The sequence below is a fragment of the Hyperolius riggenbachi genome, chromosome 12 (genome assembly GCF_040937935.1).
Source record: "Hyperolius riggenbachi isolate aHypRig1 chromosome 12, aHypRig1.pri, whole genome shotgun sequence".
NCBI classification, from domain to species: Eukaryota; Metazoa; Chordata; class Amphibia; order Anura; family Hyperoliidae; genus Hyperolius; species Hyperolius riggenbachi.
In genome coordinates this window covers 91,051,188-91,071,008 of record NC_090657.1, presented here as the reverse complement: position 1 = coordinate 91,071,008, position 19,821 = coordinate 91,051,188, and the positions used below count along the sequence as shown (strand labels likewise).

The following is a 19,821-nucleotide window of genomic DNA, read 5'->3' as shown; positions in this document are numbered from 1 at the left end:
AGTGTTGATTGGGTGTTGTGATGCCATGCTAGGTGCTGCCTTTATGCGGACATGCAGGGAGCTGTGGTTGTTCTATGTGGGCATGCTGGGAGTTGTGGTGCCTCAATAAGAGTTCCGTAGGAGCATGGGAGAGGATCCACTAGAAAGTCAGGTAATGCTATAGGGGGACTGCCAGATAACCTGGTGGCAGGCTAGCCCACCCAGCAGCAAGCCAGTCCAACCAGCACCGAAGCCAGGTAACTCTGCCTAGTTATGTTTAAGTGACGCTGCCTATTTATGGGATAAGCTGCATTTTTTTCTATTAATGGAGAGGGGGGCTTCAACCAACATTTTGCTGAGCAGGCCTACTTAGATCGCTGTTAAGTTCATGAAATTTTGGCTCCACCCATGACTACACCCACATTCCAGTGTATGGCAACACCCATTTTTTGGCCGGAGTGCCCAAAAGTGCCCCGGATCTCTTAGGATCCTAGCAACGCCCCTGACTGTCACCAATGCAAGAGATACAGATGTGGAGGCTGATTTACTATATAACAAGCAGAGGGTTTTTTTTGCAGGAATGTTCTATAAATATGTTCCATTTTCCCTGACAAAAAAGTGAGGGAAAACATTTATAAAACATACATGTGTATCTTAATACACTAGTGGTGCTACAGCACTGCCAGCTATTTAGCCATGATCGGTAGTGTAGCGATAACCAGAAATCACTTCATGAATTCCAGATCTGTCATCCTGGATAGGGATGGTCAATGAGATGCAAATAATTCCGAGCTGGTGCTGTATTATGCAGATTTTGTATGCAAATTTATGCAGCTTGAAAATGAACCAGTCAAAGATGCATAAATGCACATGCAAAATTAGCATAATCCTGCATCAACTCAAAATTAGTTGCATCTCATTGACCATCCCTAATCCTGGATTGAACTGCTTTGTGCTCTAATTATGTTTTGTAGCTCTATTATTGCTCTTTTTCTATGATCTTGGACTTACACAATTCTCAAAAACAGGCCCTAAGAGTCAGACCAACCAGAAGTGCTTTCCTAAGGCCCGGTTCACATTAGCGTTTTTTTGCGGATCAGAACCGGAACGTATACTGTACAAACGGAACGGTTGTGAATGGATCCAATGTTAACCTATGGATCCATTCACATGCGTCTATTGGTATGGATACGTTCCGTACGCTCCGGTCCCTGGATCTAAAAAATGCTGCAGACCCTAATTTTCCGGACCCTTCTGCCCAGCAGAACGGATCCGGACAAAAAATGCTGCAGCATTGGTGCAATGTAAAACGGAACGTTTCTTTACACTAGTGAAGAAACGGACCATTCCACGGGGGATGGGGGCGCGAATCTGAGCTATGGGAGGGTGAGGGAGGGTGCAGCCGGACGCGTGGGTGAGGGAGGGTTTATACATACCTAATCTTCAGTAGCAGCCAGTGGTAGAGGCTTCTGTCTTCTTCCGGGTCATGTGACTACATGACACGCTGTGTAGTCACAGCGGAAGAAGAGGAAGCATCTACCGCCGGCTGCTACTGAAGATTAGGTATGTATTTGCTAGGTGAAAACGGATCCGATCAATCATTGATCAGATCAGTTTTCACTATGTGAACCGGGCCCCGGACAGAGTCATCCGGATCTGGTGAAGCGGAGACCGTATCCGCTTACCGGATCCTTTTGGCTACAACTGCTAATGTGAACTGGGACTAAGTAGAGGTGGCCATACACTTATCAGACTTGTACTAACTACTGTCTTCGGAGCTCAAAGTCAAGCATGGACTAGTGCTATCTATTGTTTCAGGAGCTCACAGTCAAGCATGGATGTACTATCTATTGTCTCTGGAGCTGACAGTCAAGCATGGACTTTTGCTATCTATTGTCTCTGGAGCTCAAAGTCAAGCATGGGCTTGTACTATTGTCTTTGGAGCTCACAGCCAAGGATAGGACTTGTACTATTATCTGTGGAGCTCACAGCCATGCATGGACTTGTACTATCTATTATCTCCAGAGCTCACAATCAAGCATGGACTTGTATTACTGTCTCTGAAGCTCACAGCCAAGCATGGACTTGTACTATCTATAGTCTCTTGAGCTCACAGCCAAGCAGAAACCCCATCAAACTGCAATCTCTAAAGCTGCCAATCAAGTGTTTCAAAACATCAGTACAATCGCTGAGGAACACAGACAGCTGAATATGCAGATAGTTGAGAGAACATTTTTGAAGGAAGTGTAAAGCATGTTAAAAAGCTGTATTTTTTTTATGTTATTTTTATTTGGTGTTCAGTCCAATGCAGCTCTGTGAAGTTTTTCTTTAACATACGGCAGATGATTAGACTGACTCATCTGTTTTTGGAAAGTACAGCATCTCATCTGTAACTGAAGAAAGTAGAATTGCTCATTTTTCACTGAGGGTAGGTTCACAGTGCGACGTTAAAGTCACGCGTTATAGCCCTTTCTAATGTGTACGAATGCATTGCAATGCAAAGTCAATGCTACATTCACTGTGCATGCGTTGCGTTATAGTGTAACGCAGCACGTTCTGTGAAAGTAGTGCTTGCAGTGCGTTTGGCACTTATGGGCTGCGTTACTGTGTTTGCACATGCTCAGTGGATTTTGTTTTTAGTAAAAAAAAATGCAACGCATGCGCCGTTTTGGGCGCATCAGGATGCCACGATAACGGCGCATTTGATGCGGCGTTAAGGTTGCATTGAAATGACCGCTAAACGCAACGCAATATAGCACAACATGTACTAACACATTATGCTTTTGCTTTACGTTACTACCTGCGGTGCGACCTTAACGTCACACCAAAACGCAACGTCTACTATGAACTTAGCCTGAACTTAGCCTGACCAAGGATCCCGCGATGGTGCAGCCTCCCAATCAGCTCCAGGCTTCGCTATGGGGAGGATCGGGACTGCGCATGACGTCATGACGTCGTGTTCGATCGTTGCCATAGCGACGACTGAAGCTACATGGTGAAGCTGCAGCTCCAGCGGGATCACGGACGGGTAAATATTGCCAGCGGCGATCGGGGGGATCACAGTGGTGCCGGGGGACTTGGGGCCCACAGTTAGCTAGCAAAGCACTAGCTTAAGCAATTTATCCAAATTTTATTTGAAAAAATCCTCCGGACGCATCATCGGAAACTGCGTACCGCCAGTGAGGTTAAGGCACCCAAAACGATCTCAAACCATCATTTCTGGCAACCTAAGTTGCAAGCGTGTATGTGTCTTTATTCTTTGAACACAGTCTTTAATTATTCATACAGGTGCTAGCAAAAAAAAAAGCAGGAGTTTCATTTGAGTGCACTTCAGCTGTATTTAGACATTGAAGCAAACCATCCAAAGTCCACCTCTTCCTCTCCAGACTACCCATATACAAAATAGACATCTGGGATTTGTGGCAACATAAAAATGACAGAGATACAGGACCTCCTGCCTTTTCTATAGACAGTTATTCCACAGATAATGTCTAGTCTATATTCTCTGTGGACAAATCTCAAAGCGGACTGCACTGCATGCCATGTATGAAGTCAGCAAACTTTGAAACACCCACATGGTACCATGAAGGTAAAGTAGATGGTTAGCAATGGAAAATTCCCCAGGTTCTTCTTTACTAGGTGTGTCATTATCCCGGAGGACATGGCGTTAACACAACAACAAGGCACCGCCAGCAGCTGCCTCCACGGAGACGAGTAAACAAACCAAGACTGCTTCATTCTGCTCCAACCTATGATGATAACAAGTTGTGTTGTGATAAAACTGAACTCCATGCACTACTGATATACAGCATTTGTGAAATATTTCACCTGCCGAAACATCTGTAATCCTGTCGAGCCATTCTTGTCATTCAGACAGGCTGGCCAAGTCGCTGAACCAGATCAAAAAAGTCCAGTCCCTCCTGCAATTTACACAGCGCTGGTATGCAGCTCACTGATGAGGTCATCATTCTGCCTTCCCCTCCTGTAATCAATCTCGCACTCAGCTGCATAATCATGGGGCTTTATACAAAACTAGTGATGATTGTAATTTGCTAATTACGATGAGAATTTTGGTGTAAAATTTCGCAATTAGGGCCAAACGTCATTACGGTTTGGAAATTTAATAGATTTTGTGTAATCCATTCATAATTTTGCATTGTGGTTAGTAACAAAGGAAAAATGGTTTTTAACCTCAGCAAAATGTAATTTTACCAAGTTTAAAAAAACTTTTTGAAAAATTAGCTTTTTTAAACAGATGCTTACTGATGATCAGTAACTAATCTCACATTTAATACCTTTTACATTGATAGTATAAACTCATTGACACATGCATGATGCTGGCCAGAGGCACTTAGAGCTGAACTCCTAGACCCCCAATTCTTGGTTATTGTTACCTCTTCTGTTTTTCAGTTGATTGTTGACTAGTTGCATACCATATAGTCATACTATAATGAGCATATGACAAGAGACATAATCACTGCTTATATATGTAACTGTCGGGCATAAAATCCAAAATCAATTCTTTATTTTTATCTGGTAAACAAGTAATAAGAATGCTTACCAGGCAATCCAAAAGCTAAAATCACTATTACTTTTCTTGTTGATAAATGATCATTTTCCAGTATACCTGACTCCTATTTGGTACACACAAAATTTGGTATGCACAAAGGAAGTTGCACGGCATGCTGGGTTGTCCTTTTTTGCTTCTCTACTTTCCCCTCAGACTTAACTAATGCAGTCTGATTGGCTGAAGCCTCTTTCCCTCCTGTTTTCCCCTCCCACACCTCTGTTCCTCTCTGATTGGCCAATATTTCTCATGCTGAGACAATGCACTTTCTATAGTGGAGGGCGGGCAATGCATGCACAATCAGGAAGAGGAGAGTAAGGGAGGAAATGACATCAGCATTGGCTTCAAAATAGCCACAGTTAAATGGGAAATGCTAAGAAGAATTTTCTCTTTTTTTACTGTAGAAAAATTACTAAAATAAAAACGTGGACCGTGCAATACATATGTTGTGTAAGGAGAGCAAGTATTTATCTACTTATATATGTGTTTTTTTTCTGAGATAGTATGGCTGACAGCTCCTCTTTAATGTAATAGACATTACAGTTGGTTGTGTTTTAATATCCATAGGTTCTGCTGAAGGTAATGCTTTCTGCTAACTTCTTTCTGTGGACACATAAATGGTGATTTATGCTGAATGAGGAGTACTGTGGTGAAGACCATCAGAGACTGCCAGGGAGGTGGAGGACGACCTGATAACGGTCCCAAGGCTGCATCTGACCTGCCAGTGGGTCTTGGTGGACGGTGAGTCCCATTTTAAGGGTGTGGTGGAGGCTATTCTGTCTGAAGTTAGATGAAAACAATCTGAAGCTTGGATAACTATTTGGCTTACTATGCAGTGCAGCCTATGCATGCTGGTATATAGACTGTTATTTCAGATTGGATAATGTGGGATGTGTTTGACACCTGTGAGGCGCTACCTCTGTATGTTGAATTGCTTTTATTAGAGAGGGGGAACCAAGAAACACACTTCAAATAATTATTTATTTTCCTATACCATCAGGGGCATAACTAGAAATCACTGTGCCCCCGTGCAAAACTTTGTATGGGCCCCCTCCCACCAAAACAAATCTACAAATCTTTGTTTGCAAAACTATGTATGATTCCTTATTAGTTGGGCTGAGCAGAGGCAGTTATTAGAACAATTGTGCAGAGAGCAGAAAGTTTTTTCTCTCCGTGCCCTTAGTTTTTAGTCTCTCAGGACGGATCTTCCTATGGCTTCTGGGCCCCCCTGCGGCTGCATCCCCTGCAGGGTCTATTGTTACGCCCCTGGATACCATTGCATGCCAGCACGCTTCTGTATGTATACAGTGTTAAGGCCCATACACACGTCGGATTTTTGCGAACGACCCGTCGTTTGAACGTTCCGTCGTTCCGTGTAGGTAGCAGTGCATGGGTACAGATAATCATCCCTCCAGTCTGCATCTATGTGTATCCATTGATTTCCTAACTCTCGCATCCTGCTACTGCATGCATGCCTCACTCCTTTCCTTATGCACCAATCCTTAATTTAAAAACAAGCATTTCAAGGTCACAGGCTGAAGAAATACAATCAAAATTAAAAGGGGTAATTAACAGGATTAGGGAGCAGCCAGCCCCGGGCCAGTGGCGTAGCTAAGGAGCTGTGGGCCCCGATGCAAGTTTTACAATGGGGCCCCCCAAGCACTCTATACATAACAATTGATACGGTGCACCAAAACCTGCCAATGGCAACTACAGTGTCAGAGGTGCAAGAAGGGGATGGGAAACAGCTTGTTAATAATTACCACTATTCAAAGTATCTATAGAAGTGATTATTATGAGCACAGGACCAATAGAGAGCTAATTTTGTAGTTGAGGGAGGGCCCTTCGGGGCCCCTTTGGCCCAAGGGCCCCGATGCGGTCGCTACCTCTGCACCCCCTATTGCTACGCCCCTGCAGCCCCCCCCCCCCTCTTGCTCCTGGGCTTTATAGCAATTTCTCTACATATAGCTACTCCCCTGCTCACACAGTCAGAGCTTATGTCCACCAACATTTATCTTTTGCATTTTTAGCTGTTTGTGAAGCAGTTTGAATGGTTCTGAAATGCAGTGTTTAAGTTCAGCGTGAGATTTTATGGGGCAGAGCTAATCTGTATTTGAAATCCATTTGATTTGTGTTACTTTGTGTTCCATCTTTCCAAATTAAATCTGTTCTGCTCTCTGAAGTTTCTGACTGGTTTCAATTTAGAGACTGAGACCAAATGCAAATAAAACACTGTTGCAAAGTTACAAAGGAGGTACCGTACCTGTTCAGCTGAAAATGAAACACTATTGAAATGCAGTTGAGATGCAAATGACAGGGAACACACACCCTCTGGCCTTGCTCACATCATAAAATCGCCAGCGCTGTGTGCTTTTGTGAGCGCTTTTTAAAGCGCATTTCCCGCACCTTGAGAGCCATTTGCGCTTTGTTGAGCAATTTTCTAAGAGCTTTTTTTATAAGTGCTTTTGTCCGGGGATTTGAGATCTTCTTCCTGAAGACAATCAGGAAGTGAACTCTGACCTGGAACTAAAGAATTACAATGTCACCAAATCGCTTTTCAACCGTTTTGTGATTTCCCTATACTTTGCTGCTCTTCAATGCAAAGTATAGGGAAATCACAAAACGGTTGAAAAGCGATTTGGTGACATTGTTCCAGGTCAGAGTTCACTTCCTGATAGAAAATTGCTCAACAAAGCGAGGTCGTGTTTGCACTCGGAAAGAAAGCTCATCGCTCATGTGATAACACTCACATAGAGCAACATTGCTCAAGCCCTTTTATGGCAATCTTAAAAATCGCCAGCACTTAAAAAAAATAAAAATAAAACACTCACAGTGTGAACAAGCCCTAAAGATGCCCAAACATAATACAACCAAATCAATTGATTTTCAGGATAATTCCATTAAACAATCATATAGAAAAAAAAATTAAGGAATAGATTTTCTAAAAATAATTATGGTGGTAAGTGCTGAATGATTTTTCAGAAAATTGTAGAGTGTGTACAAAATTGAAGTTACTTTTCAAACAGTACAATCAATCAAGAAGTGGTAATGGCGTGCAATATTTGGATGGACCCCCTGCCCATCCCCCAAGTGTAAAATGTGCCCCTCGGTGCCCCGAGCAGTATACCTTACCTGTCTGTGTCCACCACTGGCTCTGCGCTTAGTCCTCTGTGCACAAACGCGCGCCCCACGTGGCTGCCGGCGCATACATGACTTCACACATGCACCCACATTGTATTATTATTATTATTATTACCTGTATCTTAAAAAGGGGGTAAAATAAATAATGCAAGTATATTGCATTAGTGGTCAGGACCTTGTTTTAAAGTGCACCTGAAATGGTGTTTAAAAGATACCTTAGCCCTTAATGAATTCAGTAATTTATGCCGTGTGCAGGGCTGGATTTACCATAAGGCACTGTAGGCATGTGCCTACAGGCACCTGATAAGAGAAAGGCGGCTCCCTCTGCTCCTCTAGTGCCTTCCTCCCTCTTTCCCTATGCAACTTAATACTGAGGGTTCCTCTGGTTCCCTAATAGTAAGGGGCACCTGTAGCTACCCATGATGAGCAAGGGAAATAAGGGAGAAGTAACAGCTGGGCCAGCCAGCACACTTGCGTTGTGTTTCAGCGGGGGTTTGTAAGCTCATGGAGGGCGAAGTCTAGGGTGCCAGGAGATCTGTGCCCCTAGACTACTGTGATGTAAATCCGGGCGTGGCCGTGTGTGGGGAGGTGCGCATAGGCTTACTGCATCTCCCATAATTCGGCATCTGTCTCCGTTCATCTGGAAAAGGTTCTGTTTCAACGTAGGCGCATTATGTCATAGCCGGTGCGCCTCCCATCTTTTTCACAGCTGCCAGGCTGATAAGGGCTGGTTCACATGGGCTTCTGTGGGATGGCTGGCAGCTGCTTGTTTAGCAGATGCGAAATGTTTTTCTGCTACCAAACAGAAAAACATTCAGCAATGGTTCCCGGCGTTTCATTGCGAGGTTGCATTTTAAGCCCCTAGGGGGACCCTGAACCACTAGAACACAGCTATCTTGGATGCTACAAGACGAGACGAGGGGCTCTACCTCGGAGTTTACATAATGCGAAAAGCTATTACCGTTGTTTAAAAACCACTTCCATACATTTGAAAGGAATGGCGGTTGATCCCTTTCAAATGACGCTCTTGCCGCCTGCCGAAAACGCAGCATTTACCACCTGTGTGAACCAGCCATAAGGCAATTTTTCCACACTTCATCACTCCCAGGCAATCTGTTTAATGACATTCAATCTGTTTCTGTCTCAGAGAGGTTCCATGTCTTCTTACCACCTCTAACTGAAGGTGTATACAGGAAGCATTGAAAAAAATCCTTAGCATTCAGTATACATTGTGGCAGCACATGGAGCTGTGACCCCCGTCAGCCGAGATTAGAAGTTATTACTCGTGAGGTGACCGTGTAAAATGAGGTAGCGAACCTAGGCAAGGAATCCTCTGCCTTCATCTTTAATATTCCATTAATGCTGCTGACCCTGGCATTTGCTGACTCGGTCTGCTGTCGGGAATTGCCTTCATGTGACGGCCCTGAAACAGGGCAGCCGGCTCTCTACACAAACTCCTCACTTCAGGAACACATTGACATAAATGGAATTTTATAGCCCATGATGAAATCACTGCCTATAAAATAACAGAATTTTATTTATCTCTGTACAAGACTGAAAATCAAAGGGCAAGACAAATGGCTGCAGCGCGATGATTTCATGGTGATATATAAAAAAATATTGCAATAAACTCACTGAACGGTGACATAAATGGTACATTTTGTAGAAGTCCAAAATCACTTTCAGTCTAAGCTTATAAGTAAGACAAAAGCTGTACAGGGAGTTCTCAGTTTATGACAGGCCTGTGTTCTAGAAACATGCTTTTTAATTCAAATGTCAGAGAATTTAAATTAAAAATGTCACAGAAAACAATGAAAGTGGCTATAATGGTTCTGCGCGTGCCTCATGTAGCTAGAGTTGCTCACATGTAGGAGAACTCGTGTTTAGTTTCATCGGGTAATCGATTCATAAGTCTCTGATTTGCTGTGATCTCTTCCTAGTTTAGCCTACACAGGTAACAGAACTGTGCTGTGGCTACAACAGGGCCACCGCCAGAGCCTCACAGGAAGGAGAGGTGTATGGGGCCTGAGTGGGGCGCAGAGAACAGGCCGCCTATGTGGTTTTGAATTTCTTCCTCTCCCCTCCAGAGCTGGTCTGGGATTGGAAGAGTTGTTGTCGGGAAAAAAGGGGGTGTCAGAGAGCTGGGCCCCCTTCAAACATGTAGTGTCATTGCCCTGCAGTGCCCTCCTGCTATACTGTGCAGTACTGTCTTGCTGGCTTTTGTTGTGCCATCCTGTCGCGCAGTGGTGTGTGCCTTTTGTCCACTGTAGCTCCACCCTGTTGGCACCAGTAGTGCCCTCCAGCTGCTCCCTGTAGAGCTTTTCCATGCCTCCTTTCTTTACCAATCCCCCTCAGTCAGCTCAGTGTGTACACTTTAACTTGCTTGTCCTGCTGACATGCTCCCTCAAATCCAATACGATACCTGAAGCTCCTCGTGACTCCAACCCATGCCTCTTTTCTAGACAAGAACCAATGGGTGAAGTGACAGGAAAAGGACATAGGATGATACCTGGGCATGGGACCAGACTGAAGAGAATGCGCAGGGGTATGCAAGTTAAAACGATATATGTTCCTATAAACACTTCAGTGGGAAAAATAAAGGCCAATTCTGGGTCCTCTGAAGCAGAGGGCCCATGTTGCGATCATGGCATTTATGGCCCCTGATCATCATATCCCACTGGAGGTGACGTGATCATGACCAGCAATTACAAGCCGTATGAATCTTACACCTGATCAAACTGATTACATGTCTCTCCAATAGTTCTGCTACAGTTTTGCTACATTCAACAACTGTAATTGTGAACTTAACATACTCACTGTTGATGTGAATGTTTAAGATAATACACCTGTGCATGCCAATAATAGTCAAACTGCAGAGAGGATTGTACTGAGAAACACTTTAATTTGGTGCCAGCTACAGCTGTAAATATTTGGGACAGCAAAGCCCTGCTAGCCTCAGCCCAGGACTAGGCTGACTATTGGGTGTGCAGATTTCCAAGACTGAGATATTGCTGCAGTGCTGACAAAAGGATTGCTAAAGTTCATAAACTAGATTACGTTTAGCTGAGGTGCAGAGAACAGGGGAAAGTCTGTAGATAATCTGAGAGTCAGGCATGTATTCTGATACATATTTTCACATAAAGGTTAGAACCCAAAAACTGGTGTAACAATAGCCCCAGCGACTCTGATGGGGGGGGGGGGGTGTAATCCCCCCCCATGCTGCAGACTAAGTGCTGTGGAGCAGTGTACATTAACCTGCCTGCATATTGGTTCTCCTTCTAGCCGCACAGTGAGTATGGAGCATAGGGCTTGATTCACAAAAGAGTGCTGTTAGCACAGCCATTTTCGCGCAAATTTTCGCATTGCAAGCGATCACGAATTTTTGTGCGAAACCATATCGATTTCACGCGAAAATTCGTGTTTGCGTGCAAAAACGTTATCGTTTCGTGCAAAAATTCACGATCACGCGCAAAGCGAAAATTCGCGCGAAAAATGCCCGGGCTAACAGCACTCTTTTGTGAATCAAGCCCATAGAGTCTATGCAGCACAAAAATTTTGTAGAATACCAAATACCAAAAATCAATGCAAATCTCTAGAAAATGCCAATGATCCGCAAATCTCTACAAAGTTGTAAATCTCTGTCAGTATCTATAAAGTCTCTTTAAATAACTTAAGCGCTTTGGGGAACTTCAGACTAATATATCCATCACCAAACACCATTCAAAGTGCAGGCTTACCAAATACTGAAGAGACCCAAGTTATAAGGTCTAAAGGCTCAATAGGTTACCATTACGATCACCAACACGATCACTTTCCTCATAAATCCTTGAAGAGTCAAATTCCAGCTGCATCTCCTTTTATTAACAGCCGCTCCCAGCATAAAGGGAATAATAACCGGGACAATTCTCTTCAGTATTTGGTAAGCCTGCACTTTGAAGGGTGTTTGGTGATGGATATATTAGGCTGAAGTTCCCCAAAGCGCTTAAGTTATTTAAAGAGACTTTATAGATACTGAGAGACTTTATAGATACTAAAGAGAATTGGCGATGAAGTCTATCTGAGGACTTTTTGACTTCTTGGCAGCTTATGAGACATTTTATTATCTCCAGCGCGGATATTTAAATGTATACAAGTATCTATAAAGTGTCAAATCTCAGTAAATCTTTAAAGAGTGCAAAAACCTCAGTGGTTATATGCAGCATGTGAAATTGTAAATAATCTAAGTCAGGGCCGGATTTACAGTTCAGGAGCCTATAGGCACAGAGGCTCCGGCGCCCTAAACCCCGCCCTTCACTACAAGCCACACCCCAAAGTCACGCTCCCATTTCTTACCATCCAGCGTCTGCCTGTGAACTCGCACACATGACAGGGCCAGTCTTTCATATGTACCCTTGTAAAAAAGACAACTTGCAGCCTAGACATGACCTCCCCCCCTAATAAAACATTCCCCCTGTCCTGGAATTGGGCGGGGGGGGGGGCGGAATTACCATTGCTTAACTATGGGAGGCTGCTTCTCTTGCCTCCCATCTATGTGGACTGCGTAATGGGAGTCCACTGTGACCAGGAGTTTAAAGATTCCACCTGTAGAATGTGCTTCTGGCTGTTGCAATGCATGCTGGGAGCTGTAGTTTGTAGATGCGAGTACATCTCCCGACATGCTTAGCGACAGCTGGAAGCATGCTCCATGGGTGGAATCTTTGAACTCCAAATAATCGCTCTGGACTCTCATGTCACACCCCACATGGATGGAAGGGCAGGAGGACAGCCCCCCATAAGCAATGGCGCTCCCCTCAACGGCACACTGCGTTACAAACTTCCCTCACTGGGAGAATTAAACAAAAAAAAAGTCCAGAGTCCAGTACACTTTAACACACACACACACACACACACACACACACACACACACACACACACACACACACACACGCAAGTTCACACCCACACACACACACTCCAGTACAAAAGTAGCACACAAACAGGATCCAGCGCAAGTTAACACACATGTTCCAGTACATAGTAAAACAAACACACAGGATCCAGTGCAAAGTTAACACACACACCACACACACAGAGGATTCAGTACAAAGTAACACACATACACCGCACACAGGACTCAGTACAAAGTAACACACACACACACACACACACACCACACACACTGTACACACACACACACCACACAATGCAGTGCAAAGTTAAGACACACAGCAGACACACAGGAGTCAGTGCAAGATCACACACACACGATCCAGTACAAAGTAATACACATGCACACACTCTAAAACACCCTCCCCTCCCCAATAACTACAGGGAAAAGCAAAGTACTTTACCACAGTCCACAGATCTGCTCTCTCCGCATGAAGGTCCAGGAAGAAGGCGGCGGCGGCATCAGGAAACACTCGCCCAACACGGCAGATTGACAAGCCCGATGGCTGCATTAAATGTGCCGCCGAGTCTCCTGTACTAGTGGTGGCAGCAAGCAGGAGGGATTTCACGTTACATTGCCGGATGCGACAGAGTAGTTTGGCAGGCGCAATGCTCTGCAGAGTGGGGCGCGCCGGGCGGCTGTAGTGACCCCCTTTGATGACTGTGTGGCCAGTCCACATGTGACAGGAAGGGCGCCGCTGTCGGGGACTGTCACTTCAAGACAGCGGGTGGGCGGAGAGGAATGCGCTCCACGGAGCTGCGCATCTCCAGGCTGTGCTTCTGTGTGCGCTAACGGCGCTCTGCTCTCTGCAGAGGGAGAGAGACAAGGGGACACTTCGGGCGGCTACTGACCCGCCTTTCACAAACGGGCCGCCTATAGGCACGCGCCTAGAGTGCCTTATGGTAAATCCGGCCCTGATCTAAGTACAACAATGCAACATTTGTAAAACTTTTTCTCCCATAGGACCCAAAGCTCATAAGCTTGTCTCAGATCAGTCCATAGTTATGTGTACAGGGGAAAACCTATGTATTCATAAATGCCAGACTAAATAGGGGGCTTTTCAGTTTTGATTTAAACGCCACTGTACAAAACAGCTTCCTGTGTTGGTGAAACAAATGAACAGTAAAATCGGTACTTATCAGTTAGCCGGGCGCATCCGGCAGGTGGTGCTGTGGATCTTAATTCCAATCATAATTACTTCACGTCAACCTGTTAATGTAAACGCCGGATGCGCCCGGCTTAAACAGATCAAGCCACCGGCTTGCTTCGTGAGTGTCTCGCTCTCCTCCCGCTCTTGCCCTCTCTCGTATGAGCCTTGGGGAGGGGACATGCGTGTCCCCCCAGAGTCGTTCGTCGCGGCATTGCGACGAACGACTCTGGGGGGACACGCATGTCCCCTCCCCAGTGTTCTATAGGAGAGAGGGCAAGAGGGGGAGGAGAGCGAGACACTCACGAAGCAAGCCGGCGGCTTGATCTGTTTAAGCCGGGCGCATCCGGCGTTTACATTCATAGGTTGACGTGAAGTAATTATGATTGGAATTAAGATCAACAGCGCCACCTGCCGGATGCGCCCGGCTAACGGATAAGTACCGTAAAATCATTGCAAAAAGGCAAAAAAGGGTTCTCGTTCTTTCATGAACACTTTGATCAGCCTACAAGTGACTGTTTATTCTATATGCCAAATTCAATACACTGTAGCCAGAATCACTAGCCAATCAGGAAGTATTTTCATAGCCATTTCTGTTAAACAAATAGCAGAAATACAGGGAATAGAAAGTGTTACAGGGATTGGAAAGTGTGCGTGGTCCAGCAACCCTCGCCTGGGTCATATCAGGTCGACTGCTGAAATGTAGGTGAAAACATGCTTTCACCTGCAGCCACTTTGCAAAGTGGCAGAGTCCATGATGTTCTTGTTGGAACTGCATTGCTGATATAGAGGCAAATCCTAGAGGTGATATGTTAAGTTACATACACACGTTGGACTTTTACAAGCTACCAGTCCTCAGACCCGCCCGCGGGGTGGTCGTTCTGACGACAGTTTGCCGGTGTGTATAGTCTGTCGTCAGGCTGATAAGGCTGTTTTTGACCGATCCGCTGAGCGACAGTTTGCCGGTGTGTCTGTCGTCAGGCTGATAAGGGTGTTTTTGACCGATCCGCTGAGCAACAGTTTGCCGGAGTGTCTGTCGTCAGGCTGATAAGGCTGTTTTTGACCGATCCGCTGAGCAACAGTTTGCCGGAGTGTCTGTCGTCAGGCTGATAAGGCTGTTTTTGACCGATCCGCTGAGCAACAGTTTGCCGGAGTGTCTGTCGTCAGGCTGATAAGGCTATTTTTGACCGATCCGCTGAGCAACAGTTTGCCGGAGTGTCTGTCGTCAGGCTGATAAGGCTGTTTTTGACCGATCCGCTGAGCAACAGTTTGCCGGAGTGTCTGTCGTCAGGCTGATAAGGCTGTTTTTGACCGATCCGCTGAGCGACAGTTTGCCGGTGTGTCTGTCGTCAGGCTGATAAGGCTGTTTTTGACCGATCCGCTGAGCGACAGTTTGCCAGTGTGTCTGTCGTCAGGCTGATAAGGCTGTTTCTGACTGATCCGCTGAGCGGATCGGTCAAAAAGAGCCTTATCAGCATGACGACAGACTGTACACACTGGCAAACTGTCATCAGAACGACCGCCCCGCAGGCGGGTCTGACGACTGGTAGCTAGTAAAAGTCCGACGTGTGTACAAACCTTTAGGCTTCACTATGGGTGATGCAACAATGCCTATTTTGCTAACTTCATAAGCTGATTAAACTATAAAAAAGGCCAGTAAAAAAACCCTATTAATGTAGATTTTGTCCAAAAAGCTGGTTTATCCCTCTTTTTGATGACTGCATGTCACCATAATTCACTGCGACCAAATTCAGAAATCCGAGTCTGACCCAATCCGACCCGGTCCCGTCAGAAACTGCAACTTGCATACCTGATTTTAACTCTTTCAGACAGAGAAAGAAAAAAAAAAAGAACACAGCTAGTAGTTATTTGTGTGCTTGGCGACTTACATACACAAGTCTATCTCATCATGACACATGACACCTTGGTTGTCCTTTTGCCACAATTGGAGTAAAGAGGCACCCAGATTCAGATAAGACTGAGTTAAAAACAGCAATAAAATAAAAATAAAGGATGAGGTGACTTACCTCAATGACAACAGTCTTATTACAGACAAAAGAATTTTAGTAGCCCGTGCTAATAAAATGATTTTGTCTATAACAAGACTGTTGTCACTGAGGTAAGTGACCTCATCTTTTATTTTATTTTATTGCTGTTTTAACTCAGTTTTATCCGAACCTGGGCACCTCTTTATCCCAATTGTGCTTAACCATAATGCACCGTTTTCACATTCTGAGCAGATACTGGAATCTACACCTCTCGAGTGGCAGCTTTCACTAAACTGTACAGCTTCAGGCGTTTACCATTCTTTTGTTGTAATTACCTTTAAATTCTACTGTTTCTGGCTCTGCTCATTCATTAGGGGTGTTGCTATGGAAACACCACTTTAGCTCTTTTTGGTCAGTAAATGGCTTCTTTAGTCAATTCATTAAAATGTCACTAGCTTTATTTGCCTCGCTTACCACAGGATTTTTACCGCAAGCTTTGAGCTGCCGCTAATATAGCTCCCTCATTTCATAAGTGCACTACTAATCTGGCCACAGAACAGGTACCACAACACCAGGCTATCCCACAAGGGGTAATCAATCAGTGCTACCTGGACACAAATGTAGTGCTTTCTCATCACATGATGCAGTCATTTCATGAATGAACACTGCAGAGGAAATATACAACACAAGTATTAACACAATCCCAAGGCACACTTCGGGTAAAAAGGCATACTTACCAAAGAAGAGAGGAACCTCTGGATGCAGTAGCTACTTCCTGTGTCCTCCTTGCCACTGCTCCTACTCGCCGGGACCCTCTGCACCTGCGCAGTACTACGGAGCTGTTCAAGCCTCTCCAGCCTACTGCGCAGGTGCGTCCATACGTATAGGTGTAGTGTGGCATACATTGCACAGGTGTAGTGTAGCCATGCTTGTGTCTGAAGAGTAGTGTGGCCTTTGTGGGAATTCTTCGGGGGTCCATGCTCAGTGACGTGGCACCAGAGGATGGCTTGGGAAGCTCTATGGCAGGTGTGGGAAAATTTTGTAAGGATCAGGCCACATCCTCTCAAATGCAGCTTGCTGCTACTGCAGGTCACTTGTGCTTTCCCTTCCTTTCTCCCCCCCTCCCAGTGGAAGAATGTCAGGGAAGGATTGGGTATAAATCACCCTATCACACTCTCCAGCGGCAATCTCGATGGCAATGGTGATGTCATGGTACGTAATGACGGCAGGTCAAATGATGCCACCATTACCATGGAGATTGCCGCGTAGGAGTGCGATAGGGTGAGTTTGCTTTCTTGTACGTGCTCTGCACGTATAGTTCCAAGGACAGCGGGAGGAAGAAGTTGCCCATGGCTGCTCTATGGGATCCTGAAGCTTCCCTCTTAGGTATGTCTTTTTTAACCCAAAGTTCGCCTCAAGTACACTTGAATGTACTATTACTTTACTCAATTTTCCTGTTAGATCGAGCATTCGATTCAATCAATTTAGCGGATCAGGGGAGAATCCGTTATGTTCCTTTTTGCTTGATCAAAGGAAATGGATTAATGGATCTGGTTAAGGGCTTGTTCACACTGAGCGTTTTTTTTTCTCCTTCAAGCGCTTGAGCAATTTTGCTCTATGTGAGTGTTCTCACTTGAGTGTTGAGCTTTTTTCCGATCGCAAACGCGGTTCCTGCAGCATTTTTAGAGCATTTGTGCTTCAATGCAAGGTGTAGGAAAATCTCAAAGTGCTTGAAAAAGCACATTGCAAATTGATTTGGTGAGTGCTTTGTGAAAAAAATTACATTGTAATCAATCAGTTCCAGGGCAAAGAGTTCACATCCTGATTGTCATCAGGAAGTAAAAAAAAAAACCTAACAAAAGTGCATTGAAAAGCGCTCACAAAAGCATTAAGTTCTTGTGATTGCGCTGGCTATTTATAATGTCAACAAGGCCTAAATCAACCAATTTAAGCGATCGGGCAGGATGGAAATATCAATGAATGGTAAAGGAATGGACTAACGTTCACATGATTTCAGCCCACACAGAATCGGTCTCAGCTCGATTAGTGAAGGAGAATCGCATAGGCTCTCGTTTTCAATGTGTGGGCCACTAGAAAATCGACTTGCGATTAACCACGCTGTTGTTGATTGCCCAATAAAGTTGATTGCTTAGTCGGTGGAAAATCGAAAAAGTCCGATAATCAAACAAGATTACAGTAATCTTAAATGAATACTGCCCAGTGGGCCCCTAGCATTTCACAAGACCACAGTTACATGCTTTTACAAATACAGTCATCGAAATCCTTGAGTAGTGACTGATCACATAGGATTAAACCTTTGTTCAGGTCAATATTGTCCCCTTCCCCCAATCACCCAAGAAAGATACCCTATTACTGTTACCTGTGTGTATCAAGACTCAACAATTCTGGGCATAATCTCATACAGAAACATCCCTCAGCTACGTTTGCAGTTGCTATGGGGTGGGAAAGACTAGAAGACTTTTTTCGGTACACAATGGTGCTGGCTAAGGAGTAGAACAATGCACTTAGCTGTAACCGGCCCCGTTCAGAAGCCCTGGTTCGCAGGTGCATTATGTCCCCGGAAGTACGCGCGCACTCCCATGGGAAAGACGTGCACTAAGTCACCTGACCCGGACATACTGCCGTACAGGGGCGTAACTAGAAATTACTGGGCCCCTCTGGTGAAACTTTGGATGGGGCCCCATCCTGCCAACCTGGGGGCAGGGCACTGTATAGAAGAGCCTGCTGTACACTGAATAGGGACGGTCTACAAATCTTTGTCTACAAAACTTTGTATGATTCCTTATCAGTGGCTGAGCAGATGCAGTAATTACAACAATTGTGCAGAGAGCAGAACGTTTTTACTCCATGCCCTTAATTGTGTGTCTCTCAGGATGGGGCCCCCTGTGGCTTCTGGCTCACCCTGCGGCTACATCCCTTGCAGGGTCTATTGTTACGCCCCTGCTGCCATCTACGTCTTCCCTTGGGAGTGCGCATGTACTCCCGCAGACATAATGCACCTCTGCCTACCAGGGCTTGTGAACAGGGCCAGTTACAGCTGAACAGAATGAGACACCAGGCCATGGAAGGTGCGGTAAGCCTATGCGCACCACCCCACACACACACACACACGCCCATTTCCGATTCGGTTCAGGACTAAGGTATCCTTTAAGGTACCTCATGGTCATGGGACACACGCACACCAACACACTAAATTCTCGGCTGAGAGAGCCTTGGCCAAGCTATTTACGAGGTGTAAGGTTCTGATTTGCTGGTCATGATCAATTGTTGCTTATGTTGCTTTTGTAAACTAAATCCAGGAAAGATCAAAGCAAATCTGAGCTTTACAAATTTCATCTAATTACATGCTTCCCTAGAAGTGCTGCTACACAGAAGTAATTCTAAAATACTACATAATAATAATTCCAGCCAGAATTCCCTGCTTCCCCCACTCGCAAAAATCTGCCTACTCAGCACAGTTTGCGGGGAGCTCTGTAGGCTCTGTAGGGTCTAAAGGCTCTGACGTGCGTGTCCTTGAATGACTGCTGCAGGAACAGGAACATTATGTGCAACCTTTGATTGGAATCCATTTCTTAACGTGCCAGTCTGCAGTTAGGTTATGTTGTGCTAGTGTGCATTCAACATGGTTCACTTTAGAGTGATGATATGGTGTTTAGTGCTAGTGTTGCTTGAATTCGCCTCTGTTCAGTTCTAACAGGGCAAAATGTTTGGGATTCAGAAGGCCCAGAATCAGACTTTCTGACAGCCAGTTGTTTAATAGAGTTGGGCCGAACGGTTCGCCTGCGAACGGTTCCATGCGAACTTCCGTGGTTCGCGTTCGCGTCCCGCAGGCGAACCTTTGCGGAAGTTCGGTTTGCCCCATAATGCACCATGGAGGGTCAACTTTGACCCTCTACATCACAGTCAGCAGGCACAGTGTAGCCAATTAGGCTACACTAGCCCCTGGAGCCACTCCCCCCTACTAAAAGGCAGGCAGCGGCGACCATTACGGTCACTCGTGTGCCTGCGTTAGTGAGAGTAGGGCGAGCTGCTGCAGACTCTCTCTCATAGG

The 19,821-nt window shown here is 45.2% G+C and overlaps 1 protein-coding gene and 1 long non-coding RNA gene across 10 annotated transcripts in view; one reads left to right on the top strand and one right to left on the bottom strand.

Annotated features, from left to right (window-relative positions):
* Positions 1–19,821, top strand: part of LOC137541048 (uncharacterized) — a 617,426-nt gene that overhangs the window by 392,923 nt on the left and 204,682 nt on the right. For all 9 annotated transcript variants that reach the window (XR_011025074.1, XR_011025071.1, XR_011025075.1 and 6 more), the window contains one exon: positions 5,114–5,287. This is a non-coding gene — a long non-coding RNA (uncharacterized lncRNA). The remainder of the gene's footprint in view (positions 1–5,113; positions 5,288–19,821) is intronic.
* KCNH4 (potassium voltage-gated channel subfamily H member 4) overlaps positions 1–19,821 on the bottom strand; it is a 323,258-nt gene that overhangs the window by 295,775 nt on the left and 7,662 nt on the right. The gene's annotated exons all lie outside the window — the stretch shown is intronic.